Source organism: Antechinus flavipes, chromosome 2, assembly GCF_016432865.1.
Source record: "Antechinus flavipes isolate AdamAnt ecotype Samford, QLD, Australia chromosome 2, AdamAnt_v2, whole genome shotgun sequence".
Taxonomy (NCBI): domain Eukaryota; kingdom Metazoa; phylum Chordata; class Mammalia; order Dasyuromorphia; family Dasyuridae; genus Antechinus; species Antechinus flavipes.
In genome coordinates this window covers 549,503,293-549,529,544 of record NC_067399.1, presented here as the reverse complement: position 1 = coordinate 549,529,544, position 26,252 = coordinate 549,503,293, and the positions used below count along the sequence as shown (strand labels likewise).

Below are 26,252 nucleotides of genomic sequence, written 5' to 3'. Positions count from 1 at the left end.
TTATTTGCCTGCTGGGCAATACTGCCTCTAAGTAGAAGAAGGGATGAAAACACACTCAGATCTATTCATTATCTCCTACCCCTCCAATCCAGCCTTTACTGGAGAAGACCTTTATAGAGAAGACAACAATTACTTTAAGGCTCATGGCATCTTTAGATATGATATGGGGTTTTGAATAAGATGAATCATGGCTTTGTACAAATCACTTTACTTCTATAGGCCTCAGTTTCCTCATCTGGCAAATGAGGTTAGACTGGCTAATGTCTAAGGTGCTCTTTAGCACTAAAGTTGTGTCTACTATGCTATCTATGAAATGCAGAATCAGGTGATTCTAAAAATAAGCTAAGAATAACACTCAGCTCTTCATAACCAATGCATCCCAAGGGGAACCAAAGAGAAGAAAATATGATTTCTTCTTCCATTCTGTTTTAGAAGAGGGAAATGTACTTATGTGATTTTTTATGAATAATATTTATCTATTCATCCATCATATTTTCTCAGATTACAGTTTAGCTTTCAAACCTTTTATTTTCCTTTCTTGTAGGAAGTATAAGATTTTCAGGCATTTACTATTTTCCCAGAAAGAAAAGCCAAGTGAAGGAACTGTACAGTTTCCATGTGACAGCTTGTCACTCAGTCAAACGTTAACAGCAATGACTAAATGCCCATTGTTTCAGTCAACTAGGGAATATCAAGGTAAATACAAACAGTCTCTGCTCTCAAATTGCTCATACTTTAAAATGAAAAGCCAGAGAAAAATGAAAAAATTATTTAAAAAAGAACATCGCAACTCAGACAATGTACTGCCTTAAAAAGTACTGTTCACCTGTTACTATGAATGAATAGGATCAGAGAAGTAGATAATCCAAAGTATAATATCACCCAAATATGACATGAATGCAATACACGCACACACACACACACACACACACACACACACAGAGATATACATATGCATATGTGTGAGAAATAATTCATTTAGAACGATACTCTATTCTAATCAATATTAATCAATTTGATATGATTCATAAGGGGTAATGATTTGTAAATTCTGCATATTAGGCCACAAAGCTATGAGCTGCAAACTTGATTAATCATAGAAAGCTCACAAGAGTTCCTACATCTTGTTTTTCCTTGTCATGGTGACCAAGTCCAATGTGGTGGAGGTGACTCAATTACATGAAAAATCCTCCAATATATTTTGTACCTCTCTTGTCCAAGAGCAAGTGACCATCTTATGATCTAGTCAGTGGAGATATCCCTTGTATCATCTAACTCATCATTCTACTGACATACACTTTTTTGCTTAGTTTAGCTTAGGTGTCATGTGTCAACCAGTGAAATTTTTTATTTTACTATGTCTCTTTTGTATATAGGGGTATCAAATTCTGTAAATACAAAATACTGGAAGATCTGAGGCCCAGTTCATCAGAAAGGACCATGGACTCTTTAATAAAGTGTCATTAGCTCAGAGCTAAAAGAGTGAAATAATAGATAACAGAGTGGAAAGAACAAAGCATATGAGTCAGGGAATGGGAGGTTGAATCTGTTGTTATCTGCTACATCATCCTGGACATGTCAACTCTCTTCTCTGGATCTCAGTTTACTTATATGCAAAAAGTGAAAAGAATAGACCATGTGATCTTTTAAGGTCTCTTTCAGCCCTAAATTTCTGACACCATCATTATCCTCATCATTATCATAATGGCTAACATTTATATAGCACATTAATGTGTACAATATCCTGTTGTTTCATTTGTTCCTTGTAATAGTTCTGTGATGGGCTGTTATTATTCCCATTTGACCTATGAGGAAAGTGAGGCTGAATAAAATTAAGTGACTTGTCTAAGATCATACTGCTACCAATTATCTGAAATGGGATTTGTCCAAGTTCAGAATTTTTAACCATTGCATCATCATACCATACATCATCATCATCACAATGATCTCTAGTACTTACACTGTATACTCTTTGCTCCAACAATGTCTCTACTGGGTCTGTATCCAATAGACTGGTGATGGAAAATGCCATTCACCTCCAGAGAGAGATAATTGTAGAAACTGAATGTGGATCAAAGCATACTATTTTCACCTTTGTTGTTGTTGTTTGTTTGCTTGTATCCTGAAGGCAGAAATATCCTTTTCCTCAGTATTTGTCAGTTCTCAAATACTCTTGTAATACTCTTTTTTTTTAAATAAAAGGCTTTCCACATCACAAATCACAATAAACTCAAATCAATACAGAACCTAGATATTAAAAATCACATCATAAATAAATTAAAGGACCAGAGAGATACTTTTTACAACTAAGGATAGAGGAAGAATTCTTGATCAAATAAAGGATAGAGAACACAAAAAATAGAGAATATTAATTACATAAAAAAAGGTTTTGTACAAGCAAAATTTAACATGGGTGAAAAATTAGAAGAGAAGTTAACCAGAAAACATCTTTACACAGAATTCCTCTGCTAAATGCCTAACATATAAGATACATTGATGCAAAATATAAGAACAATAGCCATTCAACAATAGACAGTCAATATGAATAGGAAATTTTCAATGGGAAAAAATGCAAGGAACCAGCAACCATATTTTTAAATGTTCTGAATCACTAATAATAAAAGAAATGTACATCAAAACAATCCTGGTATTCCACTTCATTCCTATCAGATTGGCAAAGATAACAAGAAAAAAAAATATTATTCGATAGGATATGGAAGGATAAGCATACATATATATTATTGGTAGAACTGTGGATTATTCCAGATACTCTGGAAAGGAATTAAGAACTAAACTCTAAATGTTATAAAATTATTCATATACTTTCCCCAACAATATTACTCCCAAGCATATATCTTGAAGAGATTTTTAAGAGGAAAGGGCCCGTGTATACAAAAATATCTTACTTTAGAGAGAAGAACAAGTAACCAAGATGATTTCCATTAATTGGGGAATAACTAAATAATTTATGGCTCATTGGTATAATGGAATGTTATTGTACTACAATAATGATGAAATGAATAAAAGATAGAAAAGAAACTTGAGATTTGTGTGAACTAATGCAGAGTAAAGTGAGCAAAACTATAACAATTGATATTCTTACTGTATCAATTTAGTTGTGCCCAACTCTTTATGACCTCATTTGGGGTTTTTAGGGCAGATATCATGAAGTGGTTTACCATTTCATTCTCCAGCTCATTTTATAGAGGAGGAACTGAGGCAAACAGAATTAAGTTGACTTGCTCAGGATAACATAGTTATATATCTGTGGCTGGATTTGAATTCAGGTATTCCTGACTACAGATCTGGTATTCTATCCACTGTACCACCTAGGTGCCCTCTGAAACAATTTATACACACTAAAATGTGAAGGGAAAAAACCAACTTTGAAAAACTTAAGATTATGATCAATATATAGTGACTCAACAAGGATTTCAGAATACTGAGAACAAAACATTCTACCTACCCCCTGAAGGAGAGGATGAATTAGAGATATAGAATGAGACATACATTTTCAGACATAGCCAAAGTATATCTTTAGTCTGCTTCACTATGATTAGGCACTACAAGGAGATTGTTATAATTGTTTTAGAGGGAAGAAGTTGAAAACAGAGTTATACTAGTGACAGTAGTGCCAAAAAAAAGAAAAGAAAGAAGAATGCCATCAAAGCATTAAAAAAAAAAAATCACAGAGAACAAGCAAAACTTCAAAGGAAGATAGATAAGCAAGCCTTCTTTGAAACTGTTTCATTTATTATAATTTTTAAAAATATAAGCTGAGCATAATATAATTTTTATTTATCTTTGGATAAGGAAATGTTCATGTTTGTTAATGTTTATCAAGTTCAGAACATCAAAAAAGATTTTTTTAAGGAAAGAAAGGATTCAGATTGATAAGTAACTGCCCAGAGCAATCACTTCCTAGGGCAATGAATAAAACCTTTAAACCTGGTCTTAGTGTGATTACCTGACATCTCCTCTCACTTGATCAAATTCCAGTAACAAGATGCTGAAGACAGATTCTCTTTTTTTTCTATTCTCCCAGAATGTGTGCCAAGGATTCCCAGATCAGCTTGGCAGATCACAGCTAATAAGGCTCAATGGGAATTAAACTTTTTTTTACTTCACCTATCTTTTTCTCTTACATATTTTTCCTTTTCCTTTTTCTTTCATGAAGACAAAAGGGAATAGCTATTTTTCTCTAAACAGAAAAACAGAGTTGCCCTGAGATTTAATGAAGAATTATCGACAAGGCTAGAGAAATGTCAAGTGTCTTTGGGAAATTTAGCACATATCCCCTACAACATACTCAACTCTTTTAGTCTAAAACAAAAACCTGCATTTGAGGGGAGTGGTCTCTCACCTAAGTAACATAGAAGAAATATATTTACTTAATATTTCAAAATACGAAATAAGCAACCACTGGAAAAAATTTTCAGCAAACATTAATTTTCAGCTGCATGCAGAATGCTATTTTAGGTACTTAATGGAGAAAAGATAAAGTTTAAATGAAACATGATATTTCTGCCTTCATGAAGTTTTCCAGTGCAATATGGAGAATGTCATACAAATATAGAGAGAATCTCAAAAGCTTTAATGAAGTTTTTAAAACTGAATAAAACTTTTAGGGCATCCTATATAACATAAGACATGGGGTGGGAATATGATAGAGTAATCGGAGCTTTAGATTTAGAGTTAAAAGACTCAATTTCAAATCCCACTTCTACCATTAACTAGCTGTGTGATTGTGGCCAAGTCACTTAAATTCTCTGAGATTTTATGACCAGTTTTCATATACTGCTTTAAGGCATACAAAGTAATATATATATATATATATTTTTTTTTTCTCATTTGATTTTCAAAACCATTTTGTGAGGCAACATAGAAAGGGTAAGGGACATGGCCACAATCACATAAATAGGGAATATCTGAGGTAGATCTAAATATATGTTTTCTTGATTCCGGTTCCTATCCACCAGACCATCTCATTGGTAAATTGATATATTGTCTGTAGTCCCCATTTCATAAAGTTGTAAAATTCAAATAGCAAGCAAATAAGGTATTAAAAAATCCACAGACCCAAAGGACTATAAAACTGTATACTCTTTGCTCCAACAATGTCTCTACTGGGTCTGTATCCAATAGACTGGTGATGGAAAATGCCATTCACCTCCAGAGAGAGATAATTGTAGAAACTGAATGTGGATCAAAGCATACTATTTTCACCTTTGTTGTTGTCGTTTGTTTGCTTGTATCCTGAAGGCAGAAATATCATGTTTCATTTAAACTGTCTTTTCTCCAGTAAGTACCTAAAATAGCATTCTGCATGCAGCTGAAAATTAATGTTTGCTGAAATTTTTTTTCCAGTGGTTGCTTATTTCGTATTTTGAAATATTAAGTAAATATATTTCTTCTATGTTACTTAGGTGAGAGACCACTCCCCTCAAATGCAGGTTTTTGTTTTAGACTAAAGAGGTTGAGTATGTTGTAGGGGATATATGCTAAATTTCCCAGACACTTGAAGGAGAAGATGGGAAAGGACTCACATATGCAAAAATATTTACAGCTACCATTTTTTTGTAGTGGCAAGAATCTGGAAATTGAGTGGATGCTCCTCAATTGGAGAATGAATGATAAGTTATGGTAAATTACTGTAATAGAAAATTATTGTTCTATAAAAAAATATGAGCAGGCTGATAGCAGAAAAGATTGGAAAGACTTACATGAACTGATATTGTGTGAAGTGAGCAGAACTAAAAGAACATTGTACATAGTAACAAGAATTATGTGATAATCAACTGTCACAAACTTGGCTCTTTTCAACAATGAGGTGATTCAAGGCAGTTCCAATAGAATGGTGATGGAAAATACCATTCACCTCCAGAGAGAGATAATTGTAGAAACTGAATGTGCATCAAAGCATAGTATTTTTCACCTTTGTTGTTATTGTTTGTTTGCTTGTTTTTTCCTCTCTGGATCAGATTTTTTTGTGTTCAGAATAATGAATATGGAAATATTTCTAGAAGAATTGAACATTTAACCTATATGTGATTGCTTGCTGTCTTGGGAATGCAGGAGGGGAGAGAAAGGGGGGAAAAATGGAACACAAAGTTTTGCAAATGTGAATGTTGAAAATAAGCATGTATTTGTTAAAAGAAAACATTATTAAAATACAAAAAAAATCCACAGAAATTAAGAAAATTTCTTGAGTTTAAAAACAAAAAGTAGGAGATGTGTATACAATGATGTGTAAATCTTAAATAAGTATCAACTATTGTTATTACTACTGTTTCAAACTTTTAAATGAAAACTTGAAATGTAAAAAGGGAAAATTAATCTTGGAGAGAAAGGCAGAAGAAGTGACCATCAAAGAAGGTTGAAGGCTTCCACCATTAAAAAACAATGTGTCACTTGAATTGGACTTTAAAAAATAGATTAAAAGTATAAAGTTAGAATTAAGATCTCTCAGGGATAAGGAACAGAGCCATAAATCAGGAAGGTATGTAGACAAAGAATTTTTTTTGAGAAGCAGAGAATAGGCCAGTTTGACATGTGGGGGCGTAATATGGACAAGGATAGAAATGTAGGGAAACACCAGATTTTGGGCAGCAGTAAATGTTAGCAAGGGGCGGTTAGAAAAAATACAACAGACAGAGCGCCAGGCTTGGAGGGAGGAAGACTCATCTTCATGAGTTCAAATCCAGCCTCTGACACTTACTATTTGTGTGACTCTGGGCAAGGCACTAACCCCTGTTTGCCTCAGTAAAGCTCATCTATAAAACAAACTGAAGAAGGAAATGGTAAACCAGTACAGTATCTTTGCCAAGAAAACTCCAAATGGGGACACAAAGAGTTGGACATGACTGAAACAACTAAATAACAATGAATTCTAGATAAAGGAGTGTGTACCTAAATTTGTAGTGATACACAGCCTTCACCTCTGTAAAGGAATCCAGAGATTCTATGATGAAACTATAGAATAGATCAAAAGAAAGGAATTAATTTATTTCCAAATATGAAAATGCTGAGAAACATCTAGGGACATTTAAAAACATTAGAATTCCTTAAGAGATGTGACTTCAGGTAAATAGATTATTTACCCAAGATAGTCATCTTCTCTGCTTTTCTAACTCAGCAAAACCAACTTCTCAAAAATCCAACTGATTGCAATCAGTAACCCTTAATGGTTTCATTTGTTTTGTCTGCCATCAATGTAAGTAATTTCAGTTTCATTATTTAGAGAGTCCTTCAAAGGCTATGGACATTCGAGTTGGTTGTAAATGCTTTTAATGTGTTTTCACAGTTTGTTGCCAACCAGAGATATTCAGAATTTTTAGGTGTGGTCACAAAACTGGTCAACTCACTTTAGCAGGTAATCCAATCTACCAAGACCAGCGAAATCAAAATTATCTTTTTAGCTGAAGGCCTCAGCCAAATATGGGAATTCTCATTTACCAACAGGTTAAATATGGTAATTTATCTTTACAGTATCTTCAGAAAGCTAATTTGTCCCATAAAATTGTTTAATATACATGAAAGAAATACCAGAAGCAAGGCTTAAATGAATTAAATTCAAGATTTATGGTCATAATGCAATGACAAGTTGGAAGAACCTGATTTCATTTATGTAAATTCTGAGGCATTGTATTTAATACTTATTCTTCTCATGCTTATATAATTCCATTAGTTTTTCATCTTTTATAGAGTAGTTTTCATGTTTTGGTTGATTTTCATGTTTTTATCAATGTTTAGTAACAGCACACCAAGAATATTATCATTGTTTACTTTTAAGATGTACTATATAGGAATACTAATTTCAGCACCTTAAGTAAAATGATGAATGCATCTTGACTCAACCCCCAGCATTTCAATTTACTAACATTCCTCCCTTCCTCCCCCAGCCCATATTTTCTGATTTTCTTCCAAGGTACTCAGGCTTCTTTCTAAATGGTGCCTCATTATTCACTATATAACACCACTGTGAGGAAGATGACAAACTATTCACATTTTACAAATGAGGAACATGGAGTACAGAAAGGTTAACAGACTTGTTTAGTCTTTGTGTGAATCATTGACAAAGACAGAAAAAGACTTTAGGATTCATCATCCACTTCAATTACCTACCCACTAGACTGGCAGTTGTCATGTTTTTTTGGTCCATATACCATTTCAGGGCTGCAAAGAGCCAAAAGACCATTTCCTGCAATCATTCCTTCAGTTACCATTGTTAGGACACCAAATACACATGAACCACAAAATCAACAAGAATTTATGGTAATAATGGCAAGCTTTTGAAGGAACGAGATTTTTTTTTTTTGGTTAAGTATCCTAAGTGAATTATTTTGTATCAAGAAAAAAAAAAGTACAGTAATTTATGAGGTCATATAATTAATTATAATAATAATAATTTATTTTAATAACCATCTTAAGATTTACAGAACATTTTCTCATTTGATTCTCACAACATCTTTCAGAGGAGAAAACTGAAGCAGATGGGGGTTAAGTGACTTGCCCAGCACAACATAATAAGTTTCTGAGGCAAAATTTGAACTTAGGCCTTCCTGATACTAAGTGCAATGCTCTTATTCATTACAGGGTTTCTTAAACTTTTTCCAGTTGCCACCCCTTTTGCCCACAAATTTTTTACATGACCCTGGGTACATAGATATATAAAACAGGTATACAAATCAAAAACTTACAGATAATAAATCTTAATTTTGAGACCCCTACATTTAGTTATGAGACCCCATATGTGATGGTGAATCACAGTTTAAGAAGCTGAGTCATAGACCATCAAAAGAGACCACCCAGAGGATTATTAAAGATCCTCAATAGTACATAGACCAGAATGAAAATTATTCCAATCATCCCAAATCAAAGAATATTTATTCAATGTTAATTATGCTCCAGGAACTTTTGCTAAGTCTAGGGACACAAAGAAAGGACAAAAAAGAGTCCTGTCCATAAGCTGCTTCTATTCTAAAGAGAAATTTATATCCATTAGTCAAGTCTCAAAAACAGAGAAAGCCTAGAATCATATACTGAACTTGACCATAACTTTTTTGTTGTATCCTATCTGCTCTCATTTCTAAGAACATGCCCTAGAAAGCTGGACAAGGGTTTTTAAGCTTTCTGATGCATCTTTCTAAAGTATTACCCCCAAAACAGAGAATAAAAATCAACACACATGCACGCACACACATACAGTGTGGAGTATTTAGCTCCAAATTTAAAATTACAAAGCTGCCATGTTCACTTTTATGAATAGAGATGTGCCCGTCATAGCAGAATATAAGCTTATCTTCAATAAAGAACTTTTGTTAGAGTTTTTAGACCAGGAATATTTATCATTTGGAGTCTAACATCATTATTGTCAGGAATAATCTTTCTTCTATCTAACCAAACAGCTCATCTCTATTTCCTCCAGAGGCAGCTGTGGCTTATTACCCAGGGATGGGGATCTGACTTGGGGGTTAAAGTCCTGCTTCTGCATAGCCATAATCTGTGCTGCCATGGACAAGTCACAACCATATTGTCCAGACAACCATATAGTGACAAGATCAGAGAAATAAGTAAGTTACAAATGATTTGCTGCCCTACATGAGTGTTCTTTTACACTGTTGTAATAACTGACTTGGAGGAAAACTTTCCAAACATAATTCCTTTGTGTTCATATTCACTGGAGAAAAATTCTCCATAGTCTTTTCCCTTTGTAAATCTGAGCATCCTACTGTGATCTTAAGAAATACCTGAAAATGGTTTGGTAGAAAAATGGTCTTGGCATTGTGATTATATCCTCTGATTTTTAATTTTTTTTTTAATTTTAGAGTTCTGTTTGTTCTAATCACTCTATACAGCTTTTAACCCCGCCTCTTAAAACAAATTTATTTGCTTTTCCCATTCTTCCTTGTCTTTTTTATTTCATTTTTCTAGATAGTATCACCCCTAGTCTGCAGCATATACAATATTATTATACTGAATCAGAACACAGAAGAAACTACAACCTATTGATTTTTGTAACCTGACAACTGGATACCATATGTAGAAAGGGAGAAATAGCTTCAGTTTGTCCCATTATACTTAAATTAAGTTTAGTCAACAAACTCCTTTTAGAATTCAGCTCATAAATGTGCCTACTGGGGAAACAAGTACAATAGTACCAGAACTGTGTTATTGGACATGGTAGAAAATTTCTTAATGAGGAAAAAGAATCTTTAATGTATACCTTTATCCACTACATAAATATCTCTGAATATTTAATCTAACTATCCAAACTAGTAATCCACAATTATTTCAAAAAGCTTGCTGAAGATCCTCAAATACATACAATTAACACTAAAATTGTACATTTTAAATTACTGTTAATTTGAATAAACATAAACTTCCACATCTCTAAACCAAATTCAGAAAACAATATTCTAATTAACCCCTTGGCAATGAGAAACTACTGATAATGATCACTCTGGACCATTACAGAAGGAAAAAAATAACTCCTTATAGCATGAAATGTTCTCAACAAACTCTAGAAATGGTAATTATTTTCTACATTTGCAAAACAAAATGTTTTCTTCCTGGAAACACAAATAACAGAACATACTTTGAAAATGCTAGAATTGCCTAACTAAAAAGGCATCCTTTTCAGCAATCAAACCTTGGTCAAATCATCTCAGGCCATCTCACTGGTCAGCGCTAAGACTTTCAGTGTGTCCCTATTACTTCTTGAATAAATACAAAGTACTTATTTAACATTTAACCATAATTTGGTTCCAATCTCACTCCTACTTTTAAGTTCCAGACAAACTATATTTACTTTCTATCTTCTACTCTTGTCCTCTTCATGACTGCCTAAAAAACATTACCTTCCCTACTCTTATCTGCTGAAATATCATCCTTAGTTCAAGGCCTGATTCAAATAGTGTTTATGCCAATTGATACAGTAGCCAGCATTTATACAGCACTTGAAGGTTTGTCAAACTCTAAAAACATCATCTAATTCAGTCTTCACAACAAGAGAAAGTATCAATCCTCCCACAAGGACTTTTCTGAACTTTCCCCATGGGGTAAAAGTGATCTTTCTGCTGCCTCAGATTCCTCATAGAACATTGCCAGTCCCTATCAGGAAGGTCCCTATAGCTAGTTCCTATCATAAAACAAAGTTTTTAATCTCATTCTCTCTTTTATTATAGTTATTCATATATATATATATTTAACCTTCCTGTCTTTAGAATATAAAATGTTAGAAAAGTCTGTATTTCATATGTCTTTATGCCACCAAAGGATCTAGCTAAGTGACTTTTATAGAGGGCACTTAATAGATTGAATAAATGCTGAACCCCTCTGTGGCTCAGTTTCCCTTTAGAGAATGGAAATAATAATATCTACACTACCTATCTCTCAAGACTATGGTGGGAAACAATTTAATTCATAAAAAGAACTAAATAAAATAAAAAAGAACTAAAATAAATAATAATACAATTTAATACATAAAAAGAACTAAAATAAAATGCACAAAAAAAGCTAACTAAAATAAAATAAGAACTAGATATAAGTGAGGGTTCTTTTTAAAAGTCACTCTACCTACCTCCTAAGACTGTTGACTAGGAATATGAAACTCATATGTATGTAGTTCTCATCATATAATAAGTCATTTCCCCAAAAGTCTTATGAAATAGGTAGCATAAAAATTAGCATTGTAAGTATTATTGATTATTATTAAGTGTTATAAATATTATTGCTTTAGTTAATGTCCAAGTATGGCTAAACTTATAGCAACATAATGTCAAAATATATCTCTGTAACCATAGTCACTAAATTTATCAAATTGTCACGTAATCAAAAGGTCATGTTAAGGCAAAGCTCACTTAAATGCATTCTTTCACTAAGGCTTATTTTTTTTTCTTTTGGAGTAAACCTATAATTTCATTGAACAGAGAACTCCCGGAGAAAGAAAATAAATAATAGTAATATAGCTAGCAAATGATACATGTACACACACACACATGCTCTAAGTTTGCAATTTAAAAAAAAATTTTTTTTTGCTAAGTCAATTTGGTTGTGAATGATTTGAGAATGTGAATGAAAATGATTTGCCATTTCCTTCTGCAGCTCATTTTACACATAAGGAAATTGAGACAAGCAGATTTAAGTGACTTACTCAGGGTCACATACTTAGTATCTGAGACCAGATTTGAACTCGAGAAGATCAGTTTTCTTGCCTGATTCCAAGCCCAGTGCTCTATCCCCTGCACCACCTAGCTGCCTGCAAATTATTCCAAATGTTGTCTTCTTTCATTTACCAATGCAGATGAGTACCTTCTCTAAAGATAAGTCTTAGAAGGCTGACTGAAGGTCCTCTAGGGTGACTTGTCCAGGATCCTGAGGCTTAAGCTGAACCTGAACCTAGGACTTCCTTCCTCCAAGGCCTGTGAATTGGTATGATTATATTAACTTGACAGAAAATGAAGCCTCAGGTATATTGCCAACTTCAACCATGACACACTGTCTGCTAAAACAAAAATCTTCTACGTATCATAAATCCAACGTGCCAAAATGAAGGCAGCCTACATTAAGTGAAACCATCTCATTTATCAGGAGTCATGGGGCTACATTAGTTTTGACCTTTCTTGTAGGTTGCTCAGATGGAAAGCTGTTCATCAATATTGCTTGAATATCACCAGCACCTTTAAGCCCAGCTTGTTTTTGGCAAAGCCACAAATAGCTGCTTATCCACAGGGCCCAAATCTTCCTCAGGGACTGTTGTGCCTTGCTGCTGCTAATCTCCTACCAGGCAACACAGCACTAAAATGGTGTTTCTATGAGGCAAGGAAGAAAGCCCTCACAGGCTGGATTTTCTAACGTAGGATTATCTTAGTGTACCTTTTTCAGGCCCAAAAAGAAAAAAATACATATATTTAGTAACAACAGGACCCAAATAAACTCCTTTCATGTGAAATAATTTGTAATATATAGAAGTTTCGTTTCAGGTGAGAACAATTTGGTCTTCACAATGTGGACCACAGAATAGCACAGAAGCTTCTGTACAAAAGAAATAACATGAGGTTTAAGAATACCTCCCTCCCCACTCTATTATATGTAACTGGGAAATAAATTCTTTTTTACATTCATAATTAAGGGAAGAACAGATGGTGAAAACTTGATAAAATGTCCATGAAAATAAATGTTAGCAATTTGCTTATCTATAAAACTTTGCTGAAATAGGTGCTATCATTACACATTTTGATTTATTCAGTTTTAATGGCATTTGGGGGAGTTTGACCCTGAGGTCTCTTCCATCTCTAAAATTCTAGTATATCATTATATACTGGGAGCATTGTTGTTACAAATGCAGAATATAAAAAGAAGAGGGGACAGGCAGAGACTGGCAAGAATATAAAATTTAGCCATGACAGTAAGACAAAGAAAACCACAAATAGGAAATGCTAATAAAGAAAACAGAATATCATCTGAGATCTTTTTTGTAATTCTCACTGCACTAGTGAAATTTTTGTTCCAAGGGGATTAAAATAAAAAATTTTATTTGTAAGTAAAAACAATTAGGAAATTTCAAAATTCAGATTTTAATGTTCCTCTAAATTTCTCATCATTTAGGAGTAGTTTTTGTTCTCTTATATATACATATCCATACACACACACAGATTGATAGAGTTTAGAATTGCTTTATTTCTGAACTCCATACTACAATAGCCTGCATATTACAATGCAATAGTAGAGTACAATAGTTAGTCAGTCTCCTTCTTGCCTCACATTCCTCCTCTCCTCCAACCCATCCCCACTTAGCTGCCAGAGTGATTCCTAAAGCACATGTCAGACCAAGTCACTTATTATGTGGCAGAGGTGCCCTCCTACCTCTGGATCATACATAAATCTTATTTGTCATTTAAGGCCCCTCACAACTTGACCCCTTCCTACTTTTCCTGCCTTCTCACACCTTATTCTCTTCCACATATTGTATGATCTGCCAACACTCACCTTCTTGCTGTTTCTTGCACAAGACACCAAGTCTCTGGGTTGCTTTTCTTATCAATGGCTACTGTCCATGTCATAAATATTATCAGTTGTGCTCTCCATCTTATGAGTTTTTTTAAGATTCAAGTCAAATCCCACCTTCTGTAAGATGTGTCTCCTGGGGCAGCCAGATGGCAAAGTGGACAGAGCATCTGCCCTGGAGTCAAGAGGACCTGAGTTCAAATCCATCCTCAGACACTTAATACTTCCTAGCTGTGTGATTCTGGACAAGTCACTTAACTCCAATTCACACACAAACATGGCCCTCCTAATTTCCCTTCCCTCCTCAATTCCATCCTCCCATTTATACTATCTATCTATACATACACTCCCCCCCATGTAACATATGTGTTTATATGTATGTGCATGTGGCTATATACATATGCATATACATAGGTACATACATATACATATAGACATAGACATTTTTCCCCAGGTAAATACTGTCAGACAAGTATTAAATGGAAGAGCCACTATTCGAAGCCAGCTCCTATGATTCTTACTTTTTTTCTACTAACTCAATTTGTTTGCAATTCATTGACTGATCACATGAACATCTGCTAATCTGAATGACTTTTATGTTACACCGCAGTATATTATATTGATCCAACAAGCACTAAGTGTTTGCCATGCACAATGCACTATTCTAAACACTAGATGTTTTTTAAAATGAAACCAAATAATCCCTCAAGTCAAAGAGCTTACAATGGTGGAGGAGGGGAGGGAAGAATTTTGATAAGGCAAAATTTTGTACTGTACCTATCTGAGTATACCATGATAAATACATAGAATAGTTGTAAACAGAATGATGAGAAATGTGAGAAAGGACAGAAAAGAAAATACATAGTTGAGGACATAGGGAAAGAGGGAGAAATCAGGGAAGATTTCATTGAGAAAATGGAGTTATGACATAGAATGATACAGAATAAGATTCATATTTTGTATTTAGTTATTGAGATTATTTGTTTTTCTTGACTTTGCATATTTGTTATGAAGAATTTGGTTTTCTTTTCTATTTAAAAATAAATTAAGGAATGGGAAGGAAAGAGAATAGTTTTCTGTAAATTTTTTAAAATGAGAAATTGCTACAGATGTGAAACATTGCATATGTTGTATTCATTTTCATACTATTTTACTTTGTTATAAAAGATTTCTCATAGAAAGGAGGTAATCATAAAAGTGTGTGTGTGTGTGTATGTGTATGTGTGTATGTGTGTGTGTGTGTGTGTGTGTGAGAGAGAAGGGGGGGAGGGGGAAGGGGGTGGGGGGGGGAGGAAGAGGAGAAAAAAAAAGATCAGGTAGAATGGTAAGTAGTTTATTTTGGCTAAAACATTTGAATATGAAAGGAGATAGTATGTAATAAAAATGGAAAAGTAGGTCAGAGCCAGATGGTGAAGTCCCTTGAACACAAGGTTAATTAATTTGTAATTCATCCAATAAGCAATAGGAAACCACTGATATTTGGGAGGGGGAAGGAAGTGGGAGGAAGGCATAATGTGGTGAAACCTGTATATTAGGAAGATATTTTAGCAAAAGGATGAAGGATGTAGGATTTGGGGCAAAGAAACCAAGTCTGAGTAAGACACATTAAGGGCCTGAACCTACAGTGAATCTAAAAATATGAGAATAAATGAATGATATCATGGAGAACTGATGGGATAAAGATATTTGGCAATGTAGGGTGTAAGGAGATTATTGTGACTCAGGGGTTTAAACCTAGATGATTTTAAGAACAGTGATGCCATCAGCAAAAATACACAATTTAAGAGGGTCAGATTTTTAGGGAAAAGATAATTAGTTCTATTTTTGAACCATAGAATTTCAAGTACCAGCAGGACATCCAGAAGGAATTACCTAGCAAGTAGATAAAAACACAAAGATTAGAGCTCCAGATTATCCATATAAATTAGAGCCTATTTCTATAACTGATCTTTAAAGACACAAGAATTGATAAGGTCAAAAATAATAATAATTAACATTACATAAAGCCTAAGGTATGCAAAGAATGATCTACTCTCTCACCAAAATAACAGCGCAATATAGAGAGAAATAGTCTGAGGACAAAACTATGAGAAGAATATGAAGAAGAGTCGGTGATAAAGACAGGAAAACAACAATTAAAGAGATACACAGACACCCCAACGAATGCAGCATAATCCAAGAGAGGAGACTATCAAAAAAGGAGAGAGTGGTCAAGATCGAATGCTGCAAAGAGGTTAAAGTGGATGAAGACCAAGAAATGACGACTGAAATTGGCAATAAAGAGTTTATTGCCTCTGGAAAGAAGAATTTCTAAAAAATATTGAGGACCTTCCAAATTTAGTCATGTAATAATAAAGCAACCTTCTCAATTAAGTGACAAAATTTCAAAGGCTCTTTTTCCCTAAAGCTAGACTTCTTATGCAACATAACTATATTCTAAATAGAGATACACCCAGGAGCAAAAAATATAACTCCCATTTAAATGGATTTCATTAATAAATAAATGAGTACATCTTTGGAAATGCCCCCACCCCACAGCTTCTTTAATACAAAGTCAAAACAAAAACAAACAAAAAGGATTTTTTTGGAAATGCATTAACATCCTAGACAATGCATGTCTGGGGTTCAGGAGAAAATTAGGATATCTAGAACTGGAAGTCATCTGCATTAAAAATGATACTTGTACCCCTGGAAGTTAATAAGATCATTAAATGTGTCATTGCTGATTTCAGACACCTCAATCTCAGGTCTCAGCACAATTAAAGCACCTTGGTCAAGAAGATATCAGGGGGAAGTAAATAAAGAAGCCAGACTTATTCTTAATATACTACATAGAATCAGAGAATTTCTGAGTTGGAAGGATACTAGTCCATCCAACAAAACCCATAACCCCCAAAGAATCTTCTGGCACATATGATAGCAGTTCACCAAAAATTTTCATTTGCTTTAAACTTATTTGGGAATGTAAACATAAATTTACCATGCAAATTGTTCATGGTAATAGATGATTGATAAAAAGAAGAAGGAAAAAAAAACATTTAACAGGGGAAGGAAATTGACTACCTCTTTTAAAGATAATAACCTAGCATTTTTATGCCTCTGAACCTAGTCAAGGATCACCTTTTTTAGTGGGAAGAATGTAATTGTTTTGATTATTATATTTCAACTTGTATTTTAATTATAGCTATGTCATACCCATGTTAAGTGTCTCCAAGAAATAGGTAAAACAACACTTCAGAGAACAGTTAATCCATTATATGTCTAGAATGGACAATTAGCTAACTAGTAATATTTTAGTAGGGTTTGGCAACAATGAAATGAGGTTTAGTATACTTTATAAACAATATCCTTGAAAAATACTGCTGACCAGTCAGTATTAGGCTATATTTATACTTGAAATAGAAATTACTTAATTAAAATGAGAGAAAGCAATACTAGATAATTTAGGTTCAGTTGGTACATAGTAAGTAGCTTGTACATTTAAAGTTATTTCATATGCATTATTTCTAAGAAGAAATATGGGATGATAGAAAACATCATCTATATGAAATATATACTCAGTCTTTAGATAGATATATATTCTGTGGTATAAATAAGACTTTCCCATTTTTCCTATAGAAATAAATATGTACAAGGAGATACATTTAACAAAAATCAATAGATTTATTTAGTAGCTGTCATTACAAGGCAACTCAGTATAGTTGCCATCTTTATTAGGGTGGAGACTCAGAAGAGCTAGGTTATAGGACCATGGTTTCACAAATCTACTCAAACATCTCTCTGAAAATGTTTATCATATCTAAGAAATAGTCAAAATAAAGTGGTAAGCATAAATAATCACTGAAGTTCCTCCTGCAATGCATTTAATGAAAGTCATTGTTACCACCACCCCCATATTATCACCCTCAAAACTTTCATGTACAACCTTGGTCATACTCGACCTATTAATGATTGTAGCTGACATCAGAGAGTTGACCATTAGTTAATACTGCTAACTTAATAGCTCCACGGGAAGAAATCTTACTCTTTCAACTCTACCATAATAGAGTAATTGATTTAAACAGCTGACTTTACTTTCATAAAATTAGGTAACATTTACATATTCAAGATACTGTAATAAAAAAAGAGAACAAATGGTGCATAAATGATCTGAGAATGTAAAATATTAATTTATAAACACTGTAATTAGAGGGGCATTCACAGATCAGAATGTCTAATCACAGATTAAAATAAAGGAGTTAGCTAAAGGCACACTATGTATTTTAATGATGCGTGAAACAGCTCAACAGGGTTCATAACTTCAAAGAATTTTTCTAAACTGTGCAGATATTGAACACTTCTTGAAAAAAATGCAAGACTTTATGGTTTTTCCACTATCCCCGCAATTTCTGTAAAAGAACTTATATTTTTTCATGTATTTCCATAAATACATAAAATATATAACTTGCCAGGAAAAAATTAGGAGGAAAGCCATCATGCTATCTTATTAACAATTCAGGTTTCAAAGCTACTTTTCTTATCTTATAAAGCAAATAGAATACATTTACAAAGAACTCTTCATAAAATGTTATTTAAAATCAGTCCAATAGCATCTTTCAATCTACTAATAAAAAAAAACATTATTGATTCTACAGAAAGAAATCATCTACAAAATCATCACATACTTTAAAATTAAGATAGTTTAAAAGCAGGTAGATGAGAAAGTAGATAGGTTGGATCTGGAGTCATGAAGACTCATCTTTCTGGGTTCAAATTGAGCCTTAGATACTTTACTGGCCATATGACCTAAGGAAAGTCATTTAACTCCATTTGTCTCAGTTCCTCATCTATAAAATGAGTTGAAGAAGGAAACTGCAAAGAACTCCAGTATCCCCTCTACAAGAAAACCCCAAAGGGGCCAGGAAGAATTGGTAATGACTGAGGGAATAAAAAAAAAAAAAAAAACAACCCTCAGCAACTACAAGCATTTCTTCAGATGATGGCAGGGTGAGGTAGGGTGAAAAGAAAAAAGCTAATTGAAATAGTAAAAACATCCTATCCCTGCAAGTCATCAAGATTATTTCCATTGGAAGCAGATCATCCAAATGTCTACATACCAAATCTCATGTCAAACAATAAAAAATTTCTGCAAAATTGCAGGTATATATTTTCTAAATGGATTTGGTCCCAAAGCTACCTTTAATGCTAATGGGAGCTACACAGCCCAATCCCAACAAGTTGCCATAAGAATTATCCATTAAATATTTATCACCCCAATAATATTAATAATAATAATCTCTCATCAATGAATATTTGCCCACTAGCTACTCTATTCTGGGTATATTCTATTCTGGGAAAAACAACAAGTTTAAGACATTATCACTGCCTGAAATACCCTATTCTGAGGTTATGATATACTTGAAAGCATTTTACTTTCAAAGACATTGTAAAGAACAAGAACAAAATATCCTCAGGTATACTGCAATACTGTCCTTCTGTGTCATGGTCAACAATCCCCAAGATACAATTTTTTTCCATTTTTTTCTATTACATTTTCCTGTTTTACGAGGCAAACAAACGTATTCAGATGCTAACCCTGAAACACAACCACCATAACCTTTGTATAAAAACTGTTCTTATATTATTTCTCCAGTGTGTAAGACACAAATGGATTTTTCTTACATCAGATGCATGACTTTTATTCTAACTCTTCCTCCTCCAAACCACCACGAATATATTAATTAAAAGCAATTTGGAAGCCGATGATCCAAGGTTTTAACTTAACGGTGGAGATAAGCATCTAAGAAGCTAGAATAGAGAATTATAAATCAAAGACAGATAAATAGATGCACACACACATATATGGGCATATGTATATATAGATGTATATATACACACACCAATATGAATTGGCTCTTCCTCCTCCAATCCACCTTGGAGATATATATATATTTGTACTATATTCATGGTAGGTTGGAAGAGGAAGAGCTAATATAAAAGTCAAGTGGAATAAAAGTCTTTTCATATCTATATCTATATTTATATAGATATAGATATATCTTTGGGTTTTTTAAAAAATTCTCCCTTCTAGCTTCTTGAATACTGATTTCCAATATGGGTTAAAACCTTGGCTTATCAGCTTCCAAATTGCTTTGGGTTAATTTGCTTCCCCCAGCTCTTCTACAGCACAATACTTTAGGCAAAACATGTACTAAATTCATTTTGGCACATGCACACTGATGGAGGTCAGGGAGTCGGAGAAAAGGAAAAAGAGGGTAAAACTGATTTATCTGATTTTATAGCCAGAGAGGTATAACTAGTCACAGAATTAGGTTCTACTGAATTTCTTGCTTATTTTAGAGATGTGGTACTATCAATTGGAAGCAAATAATGCAATTTGTAAATATTTCTAGTTGCCTCTTTTGTAGCATCTACCATTTACCATACAGGAGAAAATCTAGCACAATTTATTTGATTAAGAGTTCGCACTTATTGGTGATATAAGCCTGAGGATTGTGGGGTTTTTTTTAAGAAATTCAAATCATCTGCCACAGACTAATTGATTTTCAAGTCAAACACTTAAATAGGTGCATCTTGATTTCCATATGTATTATAAACAGTGATGCCTGGACTTTTTGACTCATAAGGCTATTATCCTGAGAAATAAAATTTCATAATATTAGTTCATCTTAAAGGTCAATCTTTAGGGCTTCTCACTGCCTCCAAGGAACTAGAAATCCATACCTTCCTTTTATCCCTGGAAAGAGAAATTTTCTATATACAACAGCTGCATGGCAATAAGCTCAAATAATTTTTCACAAGCAGGTAGATAAATCTGCATCCAGAATAAAAATGTCAGTGTGAACCACACATTGACATCCTAAGTCATCCCTAAGTTCCTACATAATCATTCTATATCCAGAGGACATTACTAGCTCCAAAAAGAAGTTACAGGGAAGCAGATTTGAGCTTGATACAAAGAAAAAAAAAATCTAATAGTCAGAGCTGCCCAGAAATGTAATGGATAGCTTCAGGAGCTACTGAGTTCCCATTACTGATGGTCTTTGAAAAGAAACTCAATGTCCTTCTACTTGGGAATATAATATATGAAACTTATGTTCCAGATGGAGACCAACCTAAATGACTTTTAAGGTCTTTTCCATTTTGTAGATTCTGTTATATGCATCTTCCTATCCTCATAAAAATAAAGCAATTAGAAGCTCCTTAAAAGCTTTTCAAAAACATGAACCTTCAACTAAAATATCCATTATATCAAACAGTTCTGAAAAAGATATTCTCAAATGCTAACAGAATAGCAAGAGCCATGTTATAATCAATATGAAAAGCAAATAAATGAATAAATAAGTTCTCAAAGGATAAAAATAGCTGGTTGTAAGATTTTGAAAGTAGCCAAATATCACTTGACCAACAATAGGGTACTGACACATCAAACCCAACCATACCGGACTAGCACCACCAGATGATTAGGGTCCTAAACTGAAAAGGGATTAGTCATACACTATTTATGGCGATATCCCTTTTGCCCCATGTGAAGAGAATAAAAACACCTATGATGGGATGGAAGTATTCATTCAGCTCTAGCCCCCTCCTCAGATTTTCAAGCTTCAAATTCTGAAACTATTTAGACATATCACGCAAAAAAGGGCAATCATGACCTGTCAAGTTTTAAACTTAAAGAAGGGTCATGATACCAATGTTCTAAGTGGAATCTCAAGCTACTTAACTCTGCAGACTTTTTCATGAAACATCTTAGCCTGCTCAGTACTCTCCTCCCCTTGTGATTTACATGCCCCTCCAGTTTACCTTCTAATTTTCTGCTCATTTAACATCTGCCATTTATACCAGAGCCTCAGGCACAATTTCTTAGCTAACATCGCCCCTCATCCCATTCATTTCAGCCCTATACTTTCCTAGTCATTCCCATCAGTAATATAATCTCTGTTCCACGTATATGAAATGTCATCCTCCCTGATCCCCACACTACTACTCTTAGATCCTTATTCTACAGCCATCAGTTAATCAGCTCTATTTGAATTAAATGCTATCCAATTATAAACTGATCGTTTCAGTTTCTTATCAATAACATCTATTAATCTGAGTCACTTTCTCTTACTTCTCAACCTATTCACTTGTCATCTCCCTTAGAGTTTTCAATATTCCAATTGATGAATTCCAATTAATTTCTAGGATCTCCATCTCCATTCTACTTGCCACCTAAGGATGATCACATTTCGCAATTCTTCCTATTCATCTTAGATCCTATCTTCTAGAATTTCTTTCTCTGACTCAAATCTCTACTCCTATTCCCTAATCTCCTATCAAGCCCATTCTTCATCATCAAGACTTTTGGTCCCTAGGTTCCTCTCAATTTTCTCAGACCATCACTCTTATACAGACCTCATTCTCTCCTTTCTCAGTCTTAACAGTCACCTGCAAAAGCTCTTTTGCTTATTTCCCATGGAACACTGGGCAAGTAACTCATCAATTTCCTTATCTATAAAATGAATACATTAGATTAGATGACTTCCAAACTTCCTGCTCTAATTACTTTGCGATCTTTGAGTTTCTTTGACCTTGTAGTACTATTATTTTATTACTCCTTCCCAGTCTCCATCATGGAGGTCTACCATCTTTCATTCCTAGTCCCATGGGATCTTCTGGATAGAAATAGTTAAACTATATTGACTGAGTTTTCAGTCAACTTATAGTATCTAACCTCCTGCCCTCTTGTTGCTACATTGAAATCCTTTTAATTATTTCATTGGCTGTATTATATTCCTAATAGTAGATATTCCAAACTTTTTTTCCCTTAAGCTCCCCAATCTACCTTCTTCCCCTTAACTTTTAATAGATAATCCTCTATATCACAACTTCTTAAACTTTTCTATTTCACTACCCCTTTTGAACTAAGAAAATTGTGTGTGATCCTGGTTGTTTAGGTATATAAAATAGGCATACAAATTAAACATTTGTTGATAATGAATCATAACTTCATGACCCCCAAATTCAGTTATTCAACCCCATATGAGGTCATGACCCACAGTTTAAAAAGCTTTGCTCTATATATTATATATTCCAACTTCATTTCTCTTCTCTGAAAGAGTACTACACTGTTTCATCACATCCTTGTATTTTCTAAGTGTTATGCATTTTCCATTTTATTATCTTTAAAAAGGTGTAAAAATGAAGGAATAATGTGATAAGAATTACAAGGTAACAATGTAACATATCAAAATGTAACCTGAGTCATTTCTGTATCATACCAAAGTATAGAAAAAGTATTAAGCGTCTTATGTAAAGCAATGAAATCCCAAGTTGAAGTACTATTTATCTATGGATAAGAAACTGTTAATTATGGATGGCATTGACTTTTCACATCAACAGCCAATTTTATAGGTCACAAAGACTGATCCACATTCTGAAAGGGTGTTGTGGTTTGACTTTCATTTTCAAAGACCAGTGACATCCCAGGTGATGTTTTGACTTGCACATGAATTGGATTTAAGTAAGGCAGAGTTGTGCAAAGTCATCAGTCGAAAACTGATGTCACCATTTTCAAATAATACGTGTATTTAAACCTCTTAGTTAATACATTAGTTTGAGACAAATACCTAAAGGTCAGCTTAGTGAATCTCAACTGATTCAAAGTGATAACATTGGTCCCTTTTTAAAGTTTGGGTTCAAAATATATTCAGAGCAAGTAAATATTTGCTTGGAGAAGGCCAACTGTGGGTAAAGACAATCATTTTAATGCTTATGCATGACCCTTTCTGAGAGTGCCACAGTGCACTGTAGTTCTGAATATTATCCTAGTTAAGGAGAACATATTTTTATATACCTGGCTTACAAAGAAATATTACCATATTTAGATCTGTTTGCCCCAACAATCATCATATATAACTGCCAACCCAAACTACTATAGAAACATGAATTTTTACTATTAGTATCCTATCCTTGCAGCAAATTCATAAGCAAAGTTGACAGTATCAAAGGTGGCACCATGCTGGCAATAGATAAAACTGCTTTGAGTCCTTTTTACTAGAAAAGGAAGCACAGGGCATAGAGAGAAATAAAAAAAGAAAATTAATTTTTAGCCTCTATTAGATGTTAGACACTGAAGGATACAAGGGATGCTCCCCATATGCAAAAAGACTACGATCTGGTTAGGATGATCCATACAGAGTGACAGAAAACAACCTACTCATACACAAGGGAATGTATGATATATGATGAATGAGCGGCAGAGACAATACATGCTATTGGAATTCAGAGCAGGGAGGAAGCAGTCATTGCAATGATCCGTGGTAGGGTATAGTGGTGATGGAAGAGATCATCAAGTAGCTGTAGAAAAAGTACTGGACATTGAATAACTTAAATCTCTTCAAGATCTCCAATTGATTCTTCACTCACTTGCCAAATGATATTCCTAGACCACAGATCTTAAAATGTCACTCCTCTCCTCAAAAATCTTCAGCAGCTATCTATTGCCTTTAAAATATATAAAATTCTTAGTCTATAATTTAAAGTCTTCTGCAGGATGACCCCCACCTACTCTTTCTAGGCTTGTTTCTTATTACTGCTTTTCATATACTCTCCATTCCAGTCAAAGTGGTCTGCTAGTTTTTCCACACATATGCACATGTGTAATCTCCACTTTGGGGATACATTCCCAATTCACCTTCAGATCACAGAATTCTTCATACTGAAGCTCAGGGTGCCACCGTCTTAATGCCTTTTTTTTTTTTTATTTTCTTTATCCAAGTGCTGGTACTCTCCCTCGAAAAAATCCCTGTGCACTTATCTAAATTCATGTTTTATCTTCCCAGAATAGTTCCTTGGGGGCTGAGGTTATTTCACAGTTTTTCCTTGAAACCCCTAGGACAGACAGTTATTGTCACTCCCATTTGGGGTTTTCTTGACAGAGTTATTAGAAAGGGGAAACCGTTCTAGATAGAATTTAGAGTCTGGAGTCTGGAAAATTCATGTTTCTGAGTTCAAATCTGGCCTCAGACTCTTCCTTACTGTGTGACTCTAGACAAATCACTTAACCCTGTTTGCCTCAGTTTTTTCATCTATAAAATGAGCTTGATAAGGAAAGGGGAAACCATTCTATCTACTACATCACCAAACTATCCCTATAATTAACAGTCCTTTGCTCTTAATATACAACAGATGTTTGCTGAATTTGTTGTAAGAATTTGGAGGGGTGAGAAATAATTTTTAAAAAGATCCCAAGTGTGGGACTTGGGTAAACAATATGAACAAAAATATGAAGTAAAGCTGGCCAGATGATTTTTATAGGCAGTGGAGGGTCTTGAGTGTCCAATTAAGAAGTTGAGATTTTATTCTGTGGGCAAAGGCAAGCCACTTAGAGTTTCTCAGTAGAAACATAAAGTATTCAAATCAAAGTTTTAGGAAAATTAATCTGGTGATTATGAGTAGTATGGAATGAAGAGAGATGCTTGGGGTAGGGAGATCAGTTACTTAATTGTAGGAAAAAAAGAAGCAGCCCAGATCTCCCCACCCCACCTCTACCTTTCAGAAAAATAGTTCTCAGGAAAAAAAAAAACAAAAACAGCACTTGAGCATAATGAAGAAGCCAAATGTAGAAAGAAAGAACTGAAATTCCCATGTGAAATCAGACCAGAATTCACAATTAGGGATTAAATATTTCAAGAAATATTCAAGGAGTAAGGAGAGTATCTTCATAAATTACTAGAAGAATGTTTCTTGACTAGTCTGCTTTTGTGGAAATGGTGAAAAAATTACTTCTCTACACGCTACCCTCCCCCCTAAAAAACCCATCATCTCTGCACCTAAGTGTTAGAAAGGCTGATGCCTGCTAAATTTTGCAAAGAGCTGCCTGTCAGTCTCCCTGGTATAGGCACAGTGTTATAAATTGCAGTAATTACCCCATTGCAGAGATGTCTTTAACGAACCTATCCGTTAACTGCCATTTAGAGTCAAGAAGTGACATACAGCATGTTCCTGAGGCTAAAAATAAACACATATACTAGTCTTGACTAATCTCCATCTCCAGAGAACATCCACTAAAACACAATATCTGTGGATGCTTAGGAATTGGAGGCACCTTTAATTAAAGTCCTCCATCCAGTGTTCCAGGGTCTTGGGGACTTCCCGTTCACTGTCAGGTATGAGCCAGACCAACTGTAGGGAGCATCTGAAAAGCACAAAGAAATATCAGCATCAGGGATGCATGATATCAATTGAACCACACATGTTTT

At 34.2% G+C, this 26,252-nt stretch overlaps 1 protein-coding gene across 6 annotated transcripts in view; it reads right to left on the bottom strand.

Moving 5' to 3' along the window:
- APBA2 (amyloid beta precursor protein binding family A member 2) overlaps positions 1–26,252 on the bottom strand; it is a 357,128-nt gene that overhangs the window by 272,907 nt on the left and 57,969 nt on the right. For 5 of the 6 annotated variants that reach the window (XM_051980953.1, XM_051980958.1, XM_051980957.1 and 2 more), the window contains exon 2: positions 26,099–26,188. The exons of the other annotated variant lie outside the window; for it this stretch is intronic. The gene's annotated coding sequence lies outside the window, so the exon portion shown is untranslated. The remainder of the gene's footprint in view (positions 1–26,098; positions 26,189–26,252) is intronic. 6 annotated transcript variants of the gene reach the window in all.